This window comes from Rhinopithecus bieti, unplaced genomic scaffold (genome assembly GCF_001698545.2).
Source record: "Rhinopithecus bieti isolate Rb0 unplaced genomic scaffold, ASM169854v2 scaffold_1599, whole genome shotgun sequence".
Taxonomy (NCBI): Eukaryota; Metazoa; Chordata; class Mammalia; order Primates; family Cercopithecidae; genus Rhinopithecus; species Rhinopithecus bieti.
Genome location: NW_016804139.1, coordinates 1,011,744 through 1,029,953, shown reverse-complemented (window position 1 = coordinate 1,029,953; position 18,210 = coordinate 1,011,744). Strand labels below are relative to the sequence as shown.

The window sequence follows — 18,210 nt, the reverse complement described above, 5'->3', positions numbered from 1 at the left end:
TAAGATCCTTAGAAACATTTTATCTAGCAGACCGGGTCTAGGAGATACCGCTTTAAATCTTTCTGAAATCATAAAATAAAGCGTTTCGAAGTTGCCCCTGTGGCTTTATTTTTACCCTTTGATGGTGTTTTCCTGAAAGAGCCCTGAGTTTGATCTTTTCCCTAAGGTCCTTTCTTGCTTTAAGAATCCTTTGCTGACGGAAAATATTCTCTTGAGCCCTTTGTATTTCTTTCAAATTTCCCTTGAAAATAAAATAGTTGGTTTTTAAAGTTTATTTGTTTATTCTCTCTACTTTCATTTTATCATAGGCAATTAGAATAAGCCAGATGGCATCTTAAACACTCTGCCTGGGAATTTTCTTAGCTAGATCATTGCGTTCCTTTAGTACATTTTCTATTTTCCACATTACTGCAGGTGATAGTTTTGCAAACTTTCCACCACTACATAACCACCGTCTCCTCTCCTTCAGCTTCTTGTAAACCTCCTTCACCTTCCTTTAAGCCCTCCCTGACACCTTGCACTTCTCAAGGCCCATCAGGTTTCAGTTTACATTCTAGCCCTTGCCTGCTGCCTAGCCTCAAAACCAGTGGCATGTGGTTTAGATTTCTATTATTGCAGACCCTCATTTCCAGATAACACAATTCGTTCTGGTTACTATTACTGTGTGAAAATTTGTCTTTAAATGTAGTGGTCTACAACGACCATTTCATTTTGCTCATAATTTTGTGCATCAGAAATTTGAAAAGGGCTCAGCTGAGCAGTTCTCATTTGAGGTTACTCACGCAGTTGCAGTAAGATGTCATCTGGGGCTGCAAACATCTGATGACTTGACAAGCCTGGATGTCCAAGATGGCTCACGTGTATGGTTAAGAGCCGGCGCTGCTGTCAGCTGTGAGCTCAGCTAGGCTATCTTCGGTGTCTACATGTGGGCTTTCCAGCACAGCGCTCTCAGGATACTTGGCCTTCTTCCATGGTGCTGGTTTCCCCGGAGCTAACATCCCAAAAGAACCAGGCAGAAGTTGTATGGTCTTTTCTGACCCAGTTTTGAAAGTTAAAAACAGTGTCACATCTGCTGCATTCTATTGGTTATAAGGTGCTCACTAAGTCATCCCAGATTCATGGGTAGGGGACATAGATACCACCCCTCCATGAGATGAGTGACAAACAATTTGCAGGTGTGTTTTAAAACCGCCACGCAACATACTAAATTCTCTAAGATTAGGGATAAAAAGCAGAATATATAATTGCATATGCCCTGGGACTGAAAGCAGTATCCAGGAATGGACATATGGAAAACATTGGAAAGAAATGTAAAAAATCTTGCATTTTTTCATTATTGCAGATAATTTTTCCCATTTATTTTACAGTGGGAAAGAAAGAATGAATGAAAGAAAAGAAAACATATTTCTAAGTGATTCGATGCTTTTTCTTTATAACCTCTGCTCCATTTATCTTATAGTTTATCTTTGGGATAACGATGAGAATCACTTTAAGTTGGGTTTGAGCGTGAGAGGGAGCACTGAGAACGTGACCAGTTGGATACGAAGGTAGCCCTGGCTGTGGTGAAGACGGATTGAGTGGTAATGCACAGGGCTATTATGTGACACTTCAAGGACTAATTAGGGCCAGGAAGAAGGCCAAAAGTGTTATCTCTTATGTGCAGGATCAAGACACCCAAGTAGGTTCACACATTTCATGGCCATCAAATTATGTTTGCCCCATGAAAAAAGTAACGAGACAGAGGTCAAATGTTGAAACTGAAAAGTGGTACAGATCTGTCCAAACAATGTTTTTGCATTCAGTCACTCAAGCAATGTGGAATTAAAAGCTATGTGTTATTACTAGATGCTCTACCCTACACACCCAGACTTCTCTCCACCTGCTAATGTCCAGAGAACTTTCTTAACCTGGTTTTGCTCACACAGCAGGACCTGGATCCCAGTACAGATCCAGAGGCCTGTTATGGACTGAACTGTGTTCCCCCAAAATGTGTATCTTGAAACCCGAAGCCCCAGTGTAACTGCCTTTGAAAATAAGGCCTTTAAAGAGGTAATTCCAGCTTTCTCAATGGTGCTCAAACAAGTTTCTGTTGTTTAAGTCACTGAGACTGTGATACTTTGTTATGGTAGCCCTAGAAAACTAATACAAAATCCTTCAAGCTAATTCCTGGTATCCTTTTGGCACGCCCTGATCATTTATTGAGCATTTCTTTACTTTCTAGCACAATAAGATGATCTGTGTCATTTAGTACCTTTTCTGCCTGTGGTAGGCTGCATGATGGCCTCACAAAGAGGTCCACATAGAAATTCTCTGCACCTGTGAATAAGTTGCCTTAAAGGTGTTTGGCCCAGTGCATACACTACCATGTAAAATTAGCTTCCATGAGTAGCAAGAAAAAATTTTTGGAAAATCACATTTGTCACTTGGCCTAATGAGAGAAATGTTGAGAAGAAATTTAACTGAAATTTAAGAAAATAAAAGGCTGTTTGGGGATGAGAATGGTTTGCTTCTTACCTTCTCTGCACAGCAGAGATACACACAAATGGTTTAGAGTTGCCATAGGATGGACTTGAAGTGGGTGGTAAGGAAATTCCAATGTGTCTACATCAGGTGCAGTGCCAGGGGCTGAGAAAAAGACAAAGATGCTTAAGACATGGTCCCTGTCCTCAACGGATTCAATCTGGGGATAGTTTCTCACCTACATGGGAAACCAAAGAGATTAGCTAGAATACATAAGGGCATTTTGTGGTGCCAGCAAGTAAATCAGAAGACTGATATACTGATTCAACTGATGTGTAGATTTTAAGGACAGAAGGAAGAAATACAGCAATGACAAATTTGATTGGAAAAGATCAGCTGGGACAATCATACGCATCCCAAATGGAGCTTTATCACAATGGAACGATGCCTGATGCAAAAGAAACAACAGAATGTGACAGATCAAGGTGTTGTGAAAACACTGAGCTGGTTGTAGCCACTGCACCTGTGTTTGCTGATCTTCAACAGCTGTGTGTGGATAATGTTAGCAGGAACAGGGCAATTGAGGAACTCGAGAACGTTAGTGCTGTGATTGAAGCCACCTGTCCTGGCATCACAGGTAAGATGGTGAAAAAGTTAACTGGGAAATTTCAAAAGCGTTCCACTGATGTGTCCTCTTCTAAGCTTTTCGTTATTGGCTTCCGTTTCATATGAAATTCAGTAACGCTCTTCAAGCTTGCCTTCATGCCTAACTCAAACGCTCTGTATGCCTTTCATACTTTTGCAACTTGTTGATGATTAAAGACTTTCAAGAACTCTCCTCATCCCCACAAGAAAAGTGCTTTTTGTAGTGGTTAAAAGCGTGGATTTTGGAGTGATCATTCAGGTACAAGGCCTGAGAAGCTTTACAGGCTGTGTGAGTTTAGTTGAGTTATTAAACGTTTCTGGGCTTCTGTTTCTCTTCCACAAAATGGAAATAATAATATCACATCCTTGTGGTAAATGGGAATTGAAGATTGTTCTATACCTGGTTGACTCCAGGTCTGACTCTTTTGCAAAATGTCTGAACCTTTGAAGAGAGACTGAGGAGTTTGGTGTTACCTCACTTTGACCAAGCTCTTAGTCTTGGGCCTAAATGTAGGTGAGAAAAACACTTCCTCTTTTTGGAGCTTGGCCTGGACTCTAAGGTGTGGAGACATCTGCGGTGCTCCTGACAGTTGCTCAGGGAAGCCTGCCCAGCCCCAAAGTGGCCATTAGGATGCAATCTAGGAAACTGACCTGTAAAAATGCAGGGATAGGCCCGGGTCCATCAAATCTGTGAGTTTTTATCTAACTTTTACTTTCCTGCCATTATTCCTATACCTAGGCTAGTTCTCAATAAGAATGACACCCTGGCCTCTGATTTGCTATGGCAAACAAGCAGATGGGCCTGCCCATGTGTGAGATGAAGTGGACACAAGGAGGTAGCAATCCCTTCCTGAGGTCAGGCTGGAAGTAGCAGTGAGGCCACCAGAAGAGGATCATTGGTGGCAGAGGCACCACATGGTGGTATGGTGAAGAGACCCAAGTGACAGAACACAAGAGTCTGCCCGAGTACCTGAGAGAGATGCCCAAAACCCTGAAACAACTGGAATTCCCTGGATGCAATGATGGGATATGTTCTGCTAACTATGTGGGCAGGACCATAGATGTAGTTCTTGGGTTACTAGCCCAAAACCTTCATTTAACAGAACACACAGTCAGTGGGGATGGTCACTGTATTTAACCACCACTGTGTTGTCAAAGACCAGTCCAAAAGGATATAGCTGGTCCTGGTGCTAAAGCTTACAATCATTTATGGAAGAAAGCAAATCCTATTGCTGGTGACATGGAAGATCTCCAAAGTCCCTTTGTAAAGGAGAGAAGGGGTATTTGGGTTTTCCATCATTTTCCCAACAAACTGTAATTTCTATCTATTGAGATTGGTAGAACTTTCGCTACCAATCTTACTGAATTCTGGGTTTTGTTACTGGTTTGTTTGTTTGTTTGTTTTGTTTTACTTTTGTTTTCAAAAGAAAGAGTGAATCAGATTTTCTGGATGTCCCACTGTGCCAGGAATTAACCCTTTAGTTTCTGGATCCTGGGGAAGTTTATGAGGTTCCAGAAGAGGGGCTGGATAGCTGACCGTGGGGAAGCAAACAGATAGCTTGAGTCAATGTCCATTTACCAGGTTGTATGAAAATATTCCAATGTTTTAACAACCGGAGCATCTGGGAGTGGTGCACACTGGTCCTGCCTACACAACCAGGACCACACACAGCAGAGTTGTTCTCACACCCGTGTCATTCCTGAGAGGTTTTACATAGAAAACTGAGACTCTGCTGAGCTTTAGCAGGGAACAGGATAGGAGCACAACACTGTGCTGGTTCAGGCTGTCTCTAATTGTTGGATAGCTCTTCTCACGTACCCCTTGTGTAAGCAGAGAAGCCATGTGGGAGAGACCCCATGTTATTCCCCCTTGCTCTTGAGTCTCTAAAACAAGGCAGATCCACATGTCATAGCTCCTGTTTTAGGGCTGCGATCTGCCAAAAGGTTGACTTACCTTTAACGAACTCTGCTGCTTCTGGGCCTGCATGAAGGCTAGTCAATTCATAGCTGGCAAAATGAAGCTATTTCCATGGCCACAAAAACCCATTCAGGGTCCCCACAAACTCAGCCCACACCCTCCTATTCCAAATCAATGAGGCTGACTCAATTTCCTGCTGACTCACAGCAGTCCCAGCTTTACCAGTCAGCTGGTTCCCCAGATTAAAAGTGGCTCCAGGCAGGACCCAAGATCCCTGGGAACCAGAGTGCTGCATGTGGCCACTGTAAGAGGCTTAGCATGAGTCCTCTGACCCCCTGCTGTTTCCACATGGCCTGGGCCTGCTCACTGGACTGAATATTTCAAGTGTGCACTCTGAACCTGGAGCCTGAACAAGGGTAGAGGATGCAAGGCCAGCTGGACGTGCAGAACTGAGATTGCTGCTTAGCCAAAGGCCTCCAAGTTCTCACCTGTTACCTGAGATGAAACACCTCAGGAAATCCAGACAACCTGATGGCCAGCTGCTTATAAAAAGTGATTCTAAATACACTTTCTAACCATTTATAGAAGAAAGCAAATCCTATTGCTGGTGACATGGAAAGTCTCCAAAGCTCTTTTATAAAGGAGAGAAGGGATAATTTGGTTGTCCAGGATTTTCCCAATAAATCATGGATTCCTTCCTATTGAGATCAACAGAACTCTTGCCACCAATCTTTGTGAGTTCTGGGTTTGGACACTGAGGTTCTTTCAAGAGGACAGAAAGAATCAAGATTTTCTTAAGAGGATATATTCATGACTTAAAATGAATCTCTTTGCACATTTTACAACACTTGCTACCACTGACAAAAAAGTTGATAATCTTCTAATAAAAACATCCAATTCAGAGATAATGAAAACTGGAAAAAAACACTGTATCTTCTCACAATCCTTAATTTTAATAAAATCTATGGGCTCTGGGAACAGAGCTTGCAAATGACAGGTGAAAGCTTCATCTTGGGGAAGCTGCAGGAGAATTTCAGAGAGAATCTGTTTGTAACCAAACAAGAGAAGCACAACTTCAAATAACCACCAAACTTCTGTCTTCACTTGCTAAACATGAGGTTTTTGAGTATTTCCAAACAATTTAAATTGTGATAGTTAATTTTATGTGCCGACCTGGTGGGGCCATGGTGCTCAGATATGCGGTCAAACATTATTCTGGCTTTCTGCCTGGGGATGCTGCTGAGGAAGCATCATCAAAGTCTCTCTTCCCACGCGCATCATGTGTAAGCCAGTTTCCTAAAGAGCCTGAACAGGTGCAGAAGCTCTACATCAGGGGCTTGAGCTTTGAAACAACTGATGAGAGTCTGATGAGTCATTTTGAGCAGTGGGGAAGGCTCACTCTCACAGACTGTGTGGTCTGACAGATCCAGATACCGAGAACTCCAGGGGCTTTGGGTTCGTCACCAATGCCACTGTGGAGGAGGTGGAGGCAGCCCTGAATGCAAAGCCACACAAGGTGAATGGAAGAGTTGTGAAATCAAAGAGAGCTGTCTCAAGAGAAGATTCTCAAAGAGCAGGTGTCCACTTAACTGTGAAAAAGGTATTTGTTGGTGGCATTAAAGAAGACACTGAAGAACATCACCAAAGAGATGACTTCAGACAGTTTGAGAAAACTGAAGTGATTGAAATCATGACTGAATGAGGCAGTAGCAAGAAAAGGGGCTTTGCTTTTGTAAGCTTTGAAGACCATGACTCCAAGAATAAGACTGTCATTTGGAAATGCCATCCTGTGAATGGCTACAACTGTGAGGGTAGGAAAGCCCTGTCACACAAGAGATGGCTAGTGCTTCATCTAGCCAAAGAGGTCAAAATTGTTCTGGAAACTTTGGTGGTGGCCATAGAGGTGGTTTTGGTGGGAATGACAACTTCAGTCATAGAGGAAACTTCAGTGGTTGTGGTGGCTTTGGTGGCACCCATGGTGGTGGTGGATGTGGTGGCAGTGGCGATGGCTCTAAGGAATTTGGTAATGATGAAAGCAATTTTGGAGGCAGTGGAAGCTACAGTGATTTTGGCAATTAAAACAATCAGTCTTCACATTTTGAATCCATGATGGGAGGAAACTTTGGAGGCGGAAGCTCTGGCCCCTGTGGTGGTGGAGGCCAATACTTTGCCAAACCATGAAACTAAGGTTTCAGTAGCAGCAGTCGCTATGGCAGTGGGGGAAGATTTTAACTACTGCCAGGAAACAAAGCTCGACAGGAGAGTGAGCCAGAGAAGTGACAGGGAAGCTACAGGTTGCAACAGATTTGTGAACTCAGCCAAGCACAGTGGTGGCAGGGCCTAGCTGCCACAAAGAAGACATGTGTTAGACAATACTCATGTGTATGGGCAAAAAACTCAAGGACTGTATTTGTAATTAATTGCATAGTAGGTTATTTTAGTTTCTGTTCTGTGGAAAGCATAAAGCATTCCCACAAAAAGCATTAAATGTAGACTTTTTTCTTGCACCCATGCTGTTAGTTCCTAAATGTAATAGTCTGATCATGATGCCGAATAAATATGTCTTTTTAAAACAAACACACAAAGAAACAAAACATTATTCTGGGTATTTCTGTGAGAGTGTTTTTCTATGAGATTAACATTGAAATCAGGAGACTTTGAGTAAAGCAGGTTTCTGTCCATAAAATGGGTGGGCTTTATCTAATCAGTTGAAGGTCTGAATAGAACTGACTTCACTGAACAAGAGAGAATTCAGCAGCAGTCTTTAAGATGGAAGTGCAACATCAGCTCTTCCCTGGGTCCCCACCTGATGGCCTCAGGACTTGAACTGTAGTATTAATTCTTCCTGTCTCCAGGTCTCCTGCCTCCTGGCCCACCCTGCAGAGTTTGGACTTTCCAGCCTCCATAATCATGTAAGCCAATTACAATTATATGTACCATATACAATTTACATATGATGTGTGTATGTAAATTGTAATATATGTATGTACATATATACATACATGTAAATTGTATATGTGTGTATACAATTGTTTATGTGTGTGTGTATATATACACACACACACAAACACACACACACATTCTACTGGTTCTATTTCTCCAGAGAATCCTGACAAATGTGTTTCTGTACTTCCCTAATTTGATTCCTTTCTTATATTCTCTTCCCAACCTTGGTTGAACAGTGGAATCACCTGGGTAGCTTTAAAAAATACAGATACAGCTGGGCACAGTGGCTCACACCTGTAATCCCAGCACTTTGGGAGGCCAAGGCAGGCAAATCACCTGAGGTCAGGAGTTTGAGACTAGGTTGACCAACATGGAGAAACCATGTCTCTACTAAAAATACAAAATTAGCTGAGCATGGTGGCGCATGCCTGTAATCCCAGCTACTCGGGAGGCTGAGGCAGGAGAATCTCTTGAACCTGGGAGGCAGAGGTTGCAGTGAGCCGAGATTGTGCCATTGCCCTCCAGCCTGGGCAACAAGAGCAAAACTCCATCTCAGAAAACAAACAAACAAAAAAAGACCAAAAAAAAACCAGATCCCTGAGTCCCCATCTTCAGACCGTCCAGTTTGATTAATCCGGGCTGTGGCCTAGGTACTAAGATTTTAAAAGCTTCCCAGATGATTCTAAAGTACAGACGACCTCAAACTTATGTTGTTTTGACTTACAGTTTTTTGATTTTACGATGGGTTTACTGAGCTGTCATTCCATTGTAAATTGAGGATCATCTGAGTTACAATGGTTCAACTCACAGTATTTTGACTTTACCATGGGTTTATAAGAATGTAACCCGATGCATTTTGACCTACTATATTTTCAATTTATGTTGTGTTTACTGGGGCATAACCCCTCATAAGTTGAGGAGCATCTGTAAAAGCACAGTTGAGAAACATTGTCTTAGAGTTCCTTGGTTAAAAAAAAAATCTAAATAAGAACTGAGCTAAAGCTCTTCAACTATCCTATTTCCTAATCAGCTGTTGAATCTTTTGCTGTGAATCTTACCTTTATGAGACTCTACAGCAGAATCACAAGGTCCTAGGAACAGGTACTTTTTCCCCCACCAACCTACTTATGAAAGTTCTTTAGATGACTAACTGTGAACCATGCTACTTTGTATTTACAGAAATTCCTATCTTTCAAAGAAAAGCACGCTTTTCCATTTCATTTCAAAGTTTTATGACAACGTTTTGACGTTGGCAAGTGGCTAGTTAATTTGCATCCACTTTATTTGCAAGGAAGCTGGGGCAAAAATGATTATTTCTTTGCATGGAATTCTTCCTATCAGTCATAACTGTCCAATGAAGTAATAAATTGCCTTTTAAGATTTTTCTCCCATGGTGATTCTCATGAAGTCATGGAACCACGCCTACTTCTATATTTGCACATGAGCAAAGTGACATGCACACAAGGTTATCCATTAAAGCTTGGTTTGTGGAAGTAAAAGCCTGGAAACAACCTAAGTGTCTGCCATCAGGGACAAGTTAAAACATTATAGCACTTCCAAAAATGGCATGCTGTGCACACATAAAGGAGAATGAAGCAGCTCTTCATGCTCTGATATAGGATGATCCGGTACAGTGCTACAGCCAGTCTGGACCAGTTCATGAGGGCAGGTTGTTAGCGTCTGTTCTTAATTTTGCAGGCAGCGACAACTTGAAATTTGCCATGGTGGGAGTTACACTATGAAAATCTATAAATGGTATGAATCAGAGCATAGCTCACCCCATAAGAGCCAGTTGTTAAATATTTACTAGCACACCACTGAAAAGATCTCTAAGACCCACTTTAATGTGAATAAAGCAAGGTGTTGCGCAATCTGCATAGTATGCGAGCAACTGGGTAAAAATAGGGGAAATTATTGTGCGTTAAAAAACCTCTAGATTCTTTAAAACTTAAACACAGAATTACCATATGTATTCCCAAGAGCAGTGGAAACATATGTCCACACAGAAACATGAAAACAAATGTTTGTAGCAGCATTATTTATATGAACCAATAGGTAAAAACAACATAACTGTCCATCAGCAGATGAATGAATACATTAATGGTGGTATGGACATACACTAGAATAATATTCAGCTGTGAAAAGCAATGAAATATTGACGAATGCTACAACTTGGATGAACCTCAAAAACATTATGCTAAGTTAAAGAAGCCAGACAAAAAAGGTCACATATTGTGTGATTCCTTTTATATGATATAGGCAGAATAGTCAAATCCATAGAGACAGAAACAGATTAGTGGTTACCAGGGAATGGAGGAAAGGGAATGAGGAATGATTATTTAATGGGTAATTTTTGTGTGTGTTTTTCTGGAGTGATGAAAAAGTTTTGAAACTAAAGAGTGGTAGTGGTTGCACAACATTATGCATACATTAAATACCACCGAATTGTACACTTTAAAATGGCTAATTGTGTGTTGTATAAATTTTGCTTCAATTAAGAAAATAAAAACAAGCCAGGTGTGGTGGTTCACGCCTATAATCCCAACACTTTGGAAGGACAGGAAGGCAGATCGCTTGAGCACAGGAGTTCCAGACCAGCCTGGGCAACATGGTGAAACCCTGTCTCTACCAAAAATACAAAAAATTAGCTAGACATGGTGGTGTGCACCTGCGTTCCCAGCTACTCGGGATGCTCAGGTGGGAGGATTGCTTGAGCTTGGAAGGTGGAGGTTGCAGTGAGCTGAGACTGCACCACCACACCCTAACCTGGGTGACGGAGTGAGACACCATCTCAAAAAAAAAAAAAAAAAAAAAAAAAAAAAGAAAAGAAAAAAGAAAGAAAGAAAACAAAAACATAAATCTCTGGCAGGCTGTACATAGAAACTGGTAAGCTGTCTCTAAAGAGGAGAACTGGGTAGCTGGGAGACAGGGTGTGGGAGTAATTTCATTGTATGCCTTATTGTTTGAACCATATGGACAAGAGGGGATAGGAAGGTGTAAGAGACATATACATCCCCTCTGTAAAGCCCAAGGTAAATGGATAAAAAATGAATTAATGGCAAATCACAATTAATTTAGAATTTACAAACTGAAAGCACTAACTTTCCAGAGACTCTCATTGGTTGGTTTTATTTTATTTATTTATTTTTTTATTTTTATTTTTTATTATACTTTAAGTTCTAGGGTACATGTGCATAACGTGCAGGTTTGTTACATATGTATACTTGTGCCATGTTGGTGTGCTGCACCCATCAACTCGTCAGCACCCATCAATTCATCATTTATATCAGGTATAACTCCCAATGCAATCCCTCCCCCCTCCCCCCTCCCCATGATAGGCCCCGGTGTGTGATGTTCCCCTTCCCGAGTCCAATTGATCTCATTGTTCAGTTCCCACCTATGAGTGAGAACATGCGGTGTTTGGTTTTCTGTTCTTGTGATAGGTTGGTTTTCTATCACCATATCCCATCAGGTGGGAGTGTCTCTCCCAGGCAGCACTTGGACACCTGTATTTATTCTGCCCTGCGAATGCAGGATGCAGAGTAGTGCTGGGGGTACTTAGCCATAGAGTGGGTGAGGTGGATCTGGGAACAGCCACATGGCCTTGGGTTAGGCACATAACCTGTCTGAACACAAGTTTTCTCTTCTGTAAAACAGAGATGATCAGGTCCACCTCTCCGAAATGGCATGACAATGATATGGAGAATTAAGATAACACATGCGTGTGCCCAACACACTGTAGGCACTGAGCAATGCTGATATCCTTTCCTGGGAAGGGGGATTCTGCCTGCTCAGGAGACTCTCCCTGATAACTCCTGAAGATTTCCTCAGTCTGCTTTGTTCAACTGGCCCAGCACCAGCATAACCTTGTTCCTGTGTCTTTACAAGCCCTACATTTCTTCTGTTTTATAAACCAAGACTGTATCATTGAAGTGGAGAGTCAATAAAAAAGTAAGAGAATTAGATTCTTTTTTTTTTTTTTTTTTTTTTTTTCTGAGACGGAGTCTCGCTCTGGTCGCCAGGGCTGGAATGCAGTGGCCGGATCTCAGTCTCACTGCAAGCCTCGCCTCCTCAGGTTTACGCCATTCTCCTGCCTCAGCCTCCCGAGTACTGGTACTACAGGCCGCCTGCCACCTCGCCCAGCTAGTTTTTTTTTTCTGTATTTTTAGTAGAAGACGGGGTTTCAGCGTGTTAGCCCAGGATGGCTCCCTCGATCTCCTGACCTTGTGATCCGCCCCGTCTCGGCCTTTCCAAGTTGCTGGGATTACAGGCTTGAGCAGGCTTGAGCCACCGCACCCGGCCTGAGAATTAGATTCTTAAGGGTAACTAGAGCTGTGATGTATTGAATGCTTACCTTGGGCTTCATATTTTAAATGCATTATTTCTAACACTTAGAACAACCCTAGAAACAATATATTTCAATCATCATTTATAGGGACAGAGAGAGCTTAAGGAACCTGCTCACCATTACTTTGTGCTAGAGCAGGGATTTGAACCCAGGACTGCCTGGCTTTCCACTCTATCATATTCCATCATGGAACCCGGCTTGCAAATTGCCAAAGTCAAGACTAGTGGACTGTGTGGATCTAAAACAATCGTAGAATCTAGATGAAAGGTGGAAGGGGCCCAAAAAATTATTGAGTCTAACCCTCACCTCATAAGAAAGCTCTACTTCAATATCCTGACTCTTTGATGGAAAGCTCATCACCTCATGTGACAGCCCATTCCATTTTTAGACAACTCTAATTACTAGAAAGACTCATAATGTGCTATTTGCCAGTCAGACTCACCTGCTATTTTCATTACAACTTCATACACCCTGATAAGGCTATTATTAAGGCATCCTTGGCTGAAATCCTGAACTCCATTACCTCCTGGACTCGCAATGAGGCCCCTAACACCATTGCCAAATAAAGTTACTCCAGAACATCAGCGATGCAGACAAAGTCATGAGAGGGATGTTGATTACAACTTCAAATGAGTCTGGGATAGGTGATTATCTCTTTCTAAGGAAAGGTTATGCTGGGTGGGATGTATTGTCACTCGGGACAATATGTAAGTACAGCATATATTGCAGAAGTTTAAAATAATCAGAGTCGTGTGTATGCAACACAATTCCTTGGTTAATTAAAATGCTTGCAAAAAGCAATGAAAGCTGATTTTTGTGCTTCTCCTTCTTCCTGGTTTTCAGCTTCTCTGGCAGTTTTCTGTTGAGTGAAGGACAGTCAGGTCTAAATGATGAAATATGAGCTCATGTTGCCAGCTTCCCACACCACGAACTTACTGTAAGATCTAACAACTAATAATGGAGATTAAAAATGGATAAGAATTAAAAAGGGGGAATCCAAGGTCCTCTAAGTGTGTGAGTCGTGCTCATCTGGTTCTCTGCAGGGGAAGCAGAATATGTTTACGTGATTGTGTGAACTGCAGGAAACTAAAAGATGCCAGGGTCAGAGGAGTAAAATGTGGCTCCACTGGGACTTCAGGTGGCAAATAGGATTGAGAATCTTAACTTTAATGAAGACAACAAAAACCACATAATTAACACACACTGTTAACACCTCATTAGTCTCCTGGGGCTTAAATTATGCTAAAAATAATCCACACATTTTGTTTAAATAAGGCGCTGTTACAGGTGGTCACCAAGGCTTCCTTCATAGCAGAATGAGGCCATTTTTCCACATTTTTTTCAGACGCTTTAAAGTAGGCCTCATGGATTATTAAAAACATATGTGGAGCTGCAGAGAGGAAATGAGTGTATTAGTTAGAGTCTCTCTGGCTCTGAGCCTGACTCCAAAATCTTACACAACCCCATTTCTCAATCCGGATCCTCAACATCAGGATTGCCTCATAAATGATGTGCTGTGGGGCATTGGCGCTGGCTACACATCAAGCTGCGAAATAGCCAAGTTTGGTCTGGTGCCTTTTCTTCTCTTCTTTTTCACACTGTAAACATTAAAACTCCTCTTACATGTTTATACATTCACTGCCGCCTCATCTGGGTTTGACCTGTGATTACTTTGACCAATAGAATTTGGAGAAAGTGATGTTTCTGGGTTTCTGAGCCCAGGCATTGCAAAGACCTGAAATAGTTGGCCATGCCTTGAGCCACCATGGAGGAAGTCCAGTTTCCCCTGCTGTAGAGCCAGGCCACAGGGAGAGGCCTTGGAGGATGAGCCATCGCCTGGAGACAGGCCACACGGCCTCTAAGCACCTGAGCCCTAGACATTCAGCCCGGTGGCAGCCCCAGCTGCCAAATGGCTACAACTGCAAGATAGAACTTAAGCAAGGCCTGTAGAGGAACTGCCAGCCCATCCCTAGATAACTCACAGAATCATGAGATATGATAAAATGATTGTTGTTTTAAGCCACTAAATTTGGGGTGGAGGTTGCAAAACAATAAATAACCAAAATGCCTCTTTGCATTATCCCTGTTAGGATGCCCCTTTCACCCACCCTTGACCACTGGTTACGGACTGAAGGTTTGTGTCTCCCCAAAATTTGTATGTTGAAGCTCTAAACCCCAGTGGATGGTATTTTGGGGTGAGGACTTTGGAAGGTAATTAGGTTTAGATGAGGTTATGAGGGTGGGGGCCCCCATGATGGGACAAATGTCCTTACAGGAAGAGGAAGAGAAACCAGAGCTCGCTCTCTTCACCATATATGATCACAGCAAGAAGGCAGCTGTCTGCAAACCAGGAAGAGAGCCCTCACCAGGAACCAAATCTGTGGACACCTTGATCTTGGATTTCCTCCAGAATTGTGAGAATCAAATGTCTATGGTCTATGTCACCTGGTGGCATTTTGTTACAGCAGTCCAAGCTGACTAAGAAACCATCTATCTGTGTATTTCCAAGATATCTCCCAGCACCTTTAGGAAAATCATCCATGTGTGTTCATGCGTGTTCATGGAAGAAAGTCTCCTTCTGTTTCTTAGAAAAATTTCATATTCACTATGATGCTTAAAGATGAGACTCCTGACTTCCTTGTGCAAGCCAAGAGAAAATATTAAATTTTCCACTACTTTCTTGCTCTTGTTTTCTCTCTGTGTCAAAAAAGGTACTCCACCTATTCTTCACCATGGAGTTAAACAGCAAAACCCTGTGCTTGTGGGCTAGTGGTGCTGGTTGGGGAAGGATGAGAGGCATTGCTTGATTATGCTGCACTGAGCATCTCCCTAAGTTTTAGAGAGTCAGTGATGGCTCTGAAAAGGGGACTTCTTTTCAAGCAAAAGCTTTGCATTTCTGTCAAAAATCGGGGTAGATAACAAAACTACTTCTACTTTTGTAGTGACGATCACAGCTTGCTCATAACAGAGAGTGACATAAAGTATCTGTGCAGCCCTGAAGGAGAGAAAGAAAAACAAAGCGTTTTGAGACCACATTGAAGGAACATTTACATAGACCCGCTCTATAGCCTTGGCACAGCAAAGTCTATGTGCTAGAAGTGTTGTTGACAAGACTGTACTTTGACTGAATTTAGAAATGTTGGATTGAATCAATAAAAGGATGGATGGATGATGATGATGGGCAGAGAGAGTACAATTTATCCACCAGCTCTGCTAGAGGGAAACCACTGGGTATCACTGTGGGACCTGAAGACCTGTGAATGGCTCAGAACCAAGATGATGAGAGATGAATATCCAGGCAGAAAAATTTCCCTGTGCTGAACCCAGTTAAGAGTTACATCACTCCCTCCAGGTAAGGATTATATGAGACCTTATTGTTGTCATTGCTTGTAGTTTGGAGCCTCTTTATTCGTGCCTAAGTTAACTGTAAGCAGTTAATTCCATGGAATGAGTTTGGTCCTTCCCAACTAATTTTCTTGCTTTCTTTAGAAAATCCCAAATTAAAGAATGTCCGTAGTTCCTTAAAGAACTAAAGGTAAATATTTGAACCAGTGTGGCGGGTATTGCTGGTTGCCTAGCCAATAAAATCCTTTCTTCCTTCATAGTAAGGAAAATTTGATTTTGCTAGGGTAGCAATATGTTCAATGAAAGAACATTTACTCTGCCAGACTCCTGTGCCCCTAGGGATGCCCTGTGCCACATTTCTGACCATGAGACATAAATTGAAATTGTCTGGGAAATAGGGTGTTGCTACTTCCCTTTTCCTTCTTCCTGACTGAAGGAAGGTGTCATATCTGGAGGTACATAAGCCACCTTGCAGCCTTGAGGCAACATTCATGGGTCAGAAGCCCGCACACTGACGATGATGGGAAGCAAAGATGGGAAAATCACAAGCCCTGCAGGTATCATGGAGCCAACCTACCAGCTCTGGACTTTTTGTTCTGTGCAACAAATGCCTAAGTGTTCCAGCAAGTTTTTGTCATACTTTCCTTATTTGTAGCCAAAAGCATTCCTGGCAGATACTCTTGGGTTGATCCAATTGAGAACTACTGTCTTGGTTCCAGTGTCTGGAAGGTGGAAGGAATATGCCTTCTTTATTGCACATTGCCTGACTAAAGGCCAGTTTCTCACAGAGTATTTACAGGAACGTTTACCTAGACCTGCTCTGTAGCCTTGGCACTAGCAAAGCTAAAGTGCCAGAAGTATTGTTGACAAGACTGTACTTTGACTGGATTTAGAAATGTTAGATTGAATGAATAAATGAATGGATGGATGATGATGATGGGCACACTGTATTAGTTTGGGCTGTAAGTAAAAGAAAGTCTTGGCTTACACTAACTTACACAACAGACTCACAGAGTGGGAAGTCCTGAGGTTAAAAAAGATGCAGATGCAAGCCATCAGAGCCTCAAGGACCCAGATCATTCCGTCTCACTGCTTGGCCATCCTCAGGGAATACCATGTGCTGACTGAACAAGATTAATCAGGAACTTTCTTGGTGACCCCCTGCATTTTTTTGCAGATTTCTATAACTGAACAAAACAGATACCTGATAGAAAAGAAAAGCAGGGATCAACAGTCACAGGAAACCATCAGCATCTACTACCCACATGTTATATAAACACTTTGCAAAATGTGCAAAGTCCCAAAACACAAAATGATGGTGAGGATGATGCCAGCCTACCATCAGCATTGGTTTGGACACTTTCTGGCTGCCATTTAGAAAAAGGGAGTTTAGTTTCTTTCCATTCAGTTGGCATTTATGGCTTCTAAATGAATGGTCTAATTCATTCATCCAATTTGACTGGTCTCATAACAGGAAGCAATTAAAGTGTTCCAAGTGACCAACTAGCCTGCTTGTAAAAACTGAATACTTGACAAAACAAACAATTTCATCCTTCTCGCCCTCCTAACTAAGGCACCTTCAGTGTACAAAAGGGTGGTGCTAAAATGAACTCAAACTCTGTATAAATGGAAAAAAAGAGATTCCAAAGTCTGTTTAACAACAAGACCAAGTCATAGATTTTTAGTAGGAATAGCTTCTTTCCCCACCTTTGTGGATGGAGCTAATGTTCTTTCTTTAGAACCGGTGCCTCACTGGGAATAGATGTGAAAACTGCGTAGCAGGATCATGCAATGCATAGGCAGCTTCACAGGAGTGAATCTCCCCGCTAGAACACTAAGCTGCTTGTGCATAATCCACCATTGTGTTGCAAACACAGGGAGAACAATCTGTACTGCCAGAGAAACCACTTGTCAGACATACAAAACTAGGACAAAACAGAGCAGCACCTGTATTTTTCTTTGTGAAACAGTGTCTTTTCCTTTCTCCCCATGTGGTTCTGGTGGTGCTGACCCTACTTCTGGCTGACAGAGTAAGCCTATGATGAAATACTGTATTCCATCCTCAGCAACACAGTGATTGGTCCAGATATGGAAACAGGACTCACCGGGCAATTTTGTTGGAGCGATTATAAGTTTTAGAGCTATGAAAGTAGAAGATCCTGGATTTTTCGGTTATATGAGCCAATAAAATTCCTTCTCACTGAAATTGGCATGAATTGCATTTCTGTCACTTGCAACTTAAGGAAATCTAGTTAACACAGAAACAAAAGGAACCAGTGTCTTGAGTCCTAAAAAGAAGAAACAGAAATCCATGACAATATAAAGAAATTGATTCTACATTCACAAGTCTTTCCACTTCCACCCTGATACCTTTTTGTTCTCCAGTCCAATTTATAAAATGAAGGACCTCAAAAAAAACCTCAAAAGGTTTAATCCTCAAAAAACAGGTAATAAAATTACAGAATTCAATGATTGCTACATGCCAAGCACTTAGTTGGTTTCCTTACATAATTATCTCATTTAATCCTCAAAAAAAAAAAAAAAAAAA

General features: G+C 41.9%; 1 pseudogene; it reads left to right on the top strand.

Moving 5' to 3' along the window:
* Window positions 1-2,904: 2,904 nt before the first annotated feature.
* On the top strand, window positions 2,905-7,102 carry LOC108525785 (heterogeneous nuclear ribonucleoprotein A1-like; annotated as a pseudogene).
* Window positions 7,103-18,210: the final 11,108 nt, after the last annotated feature.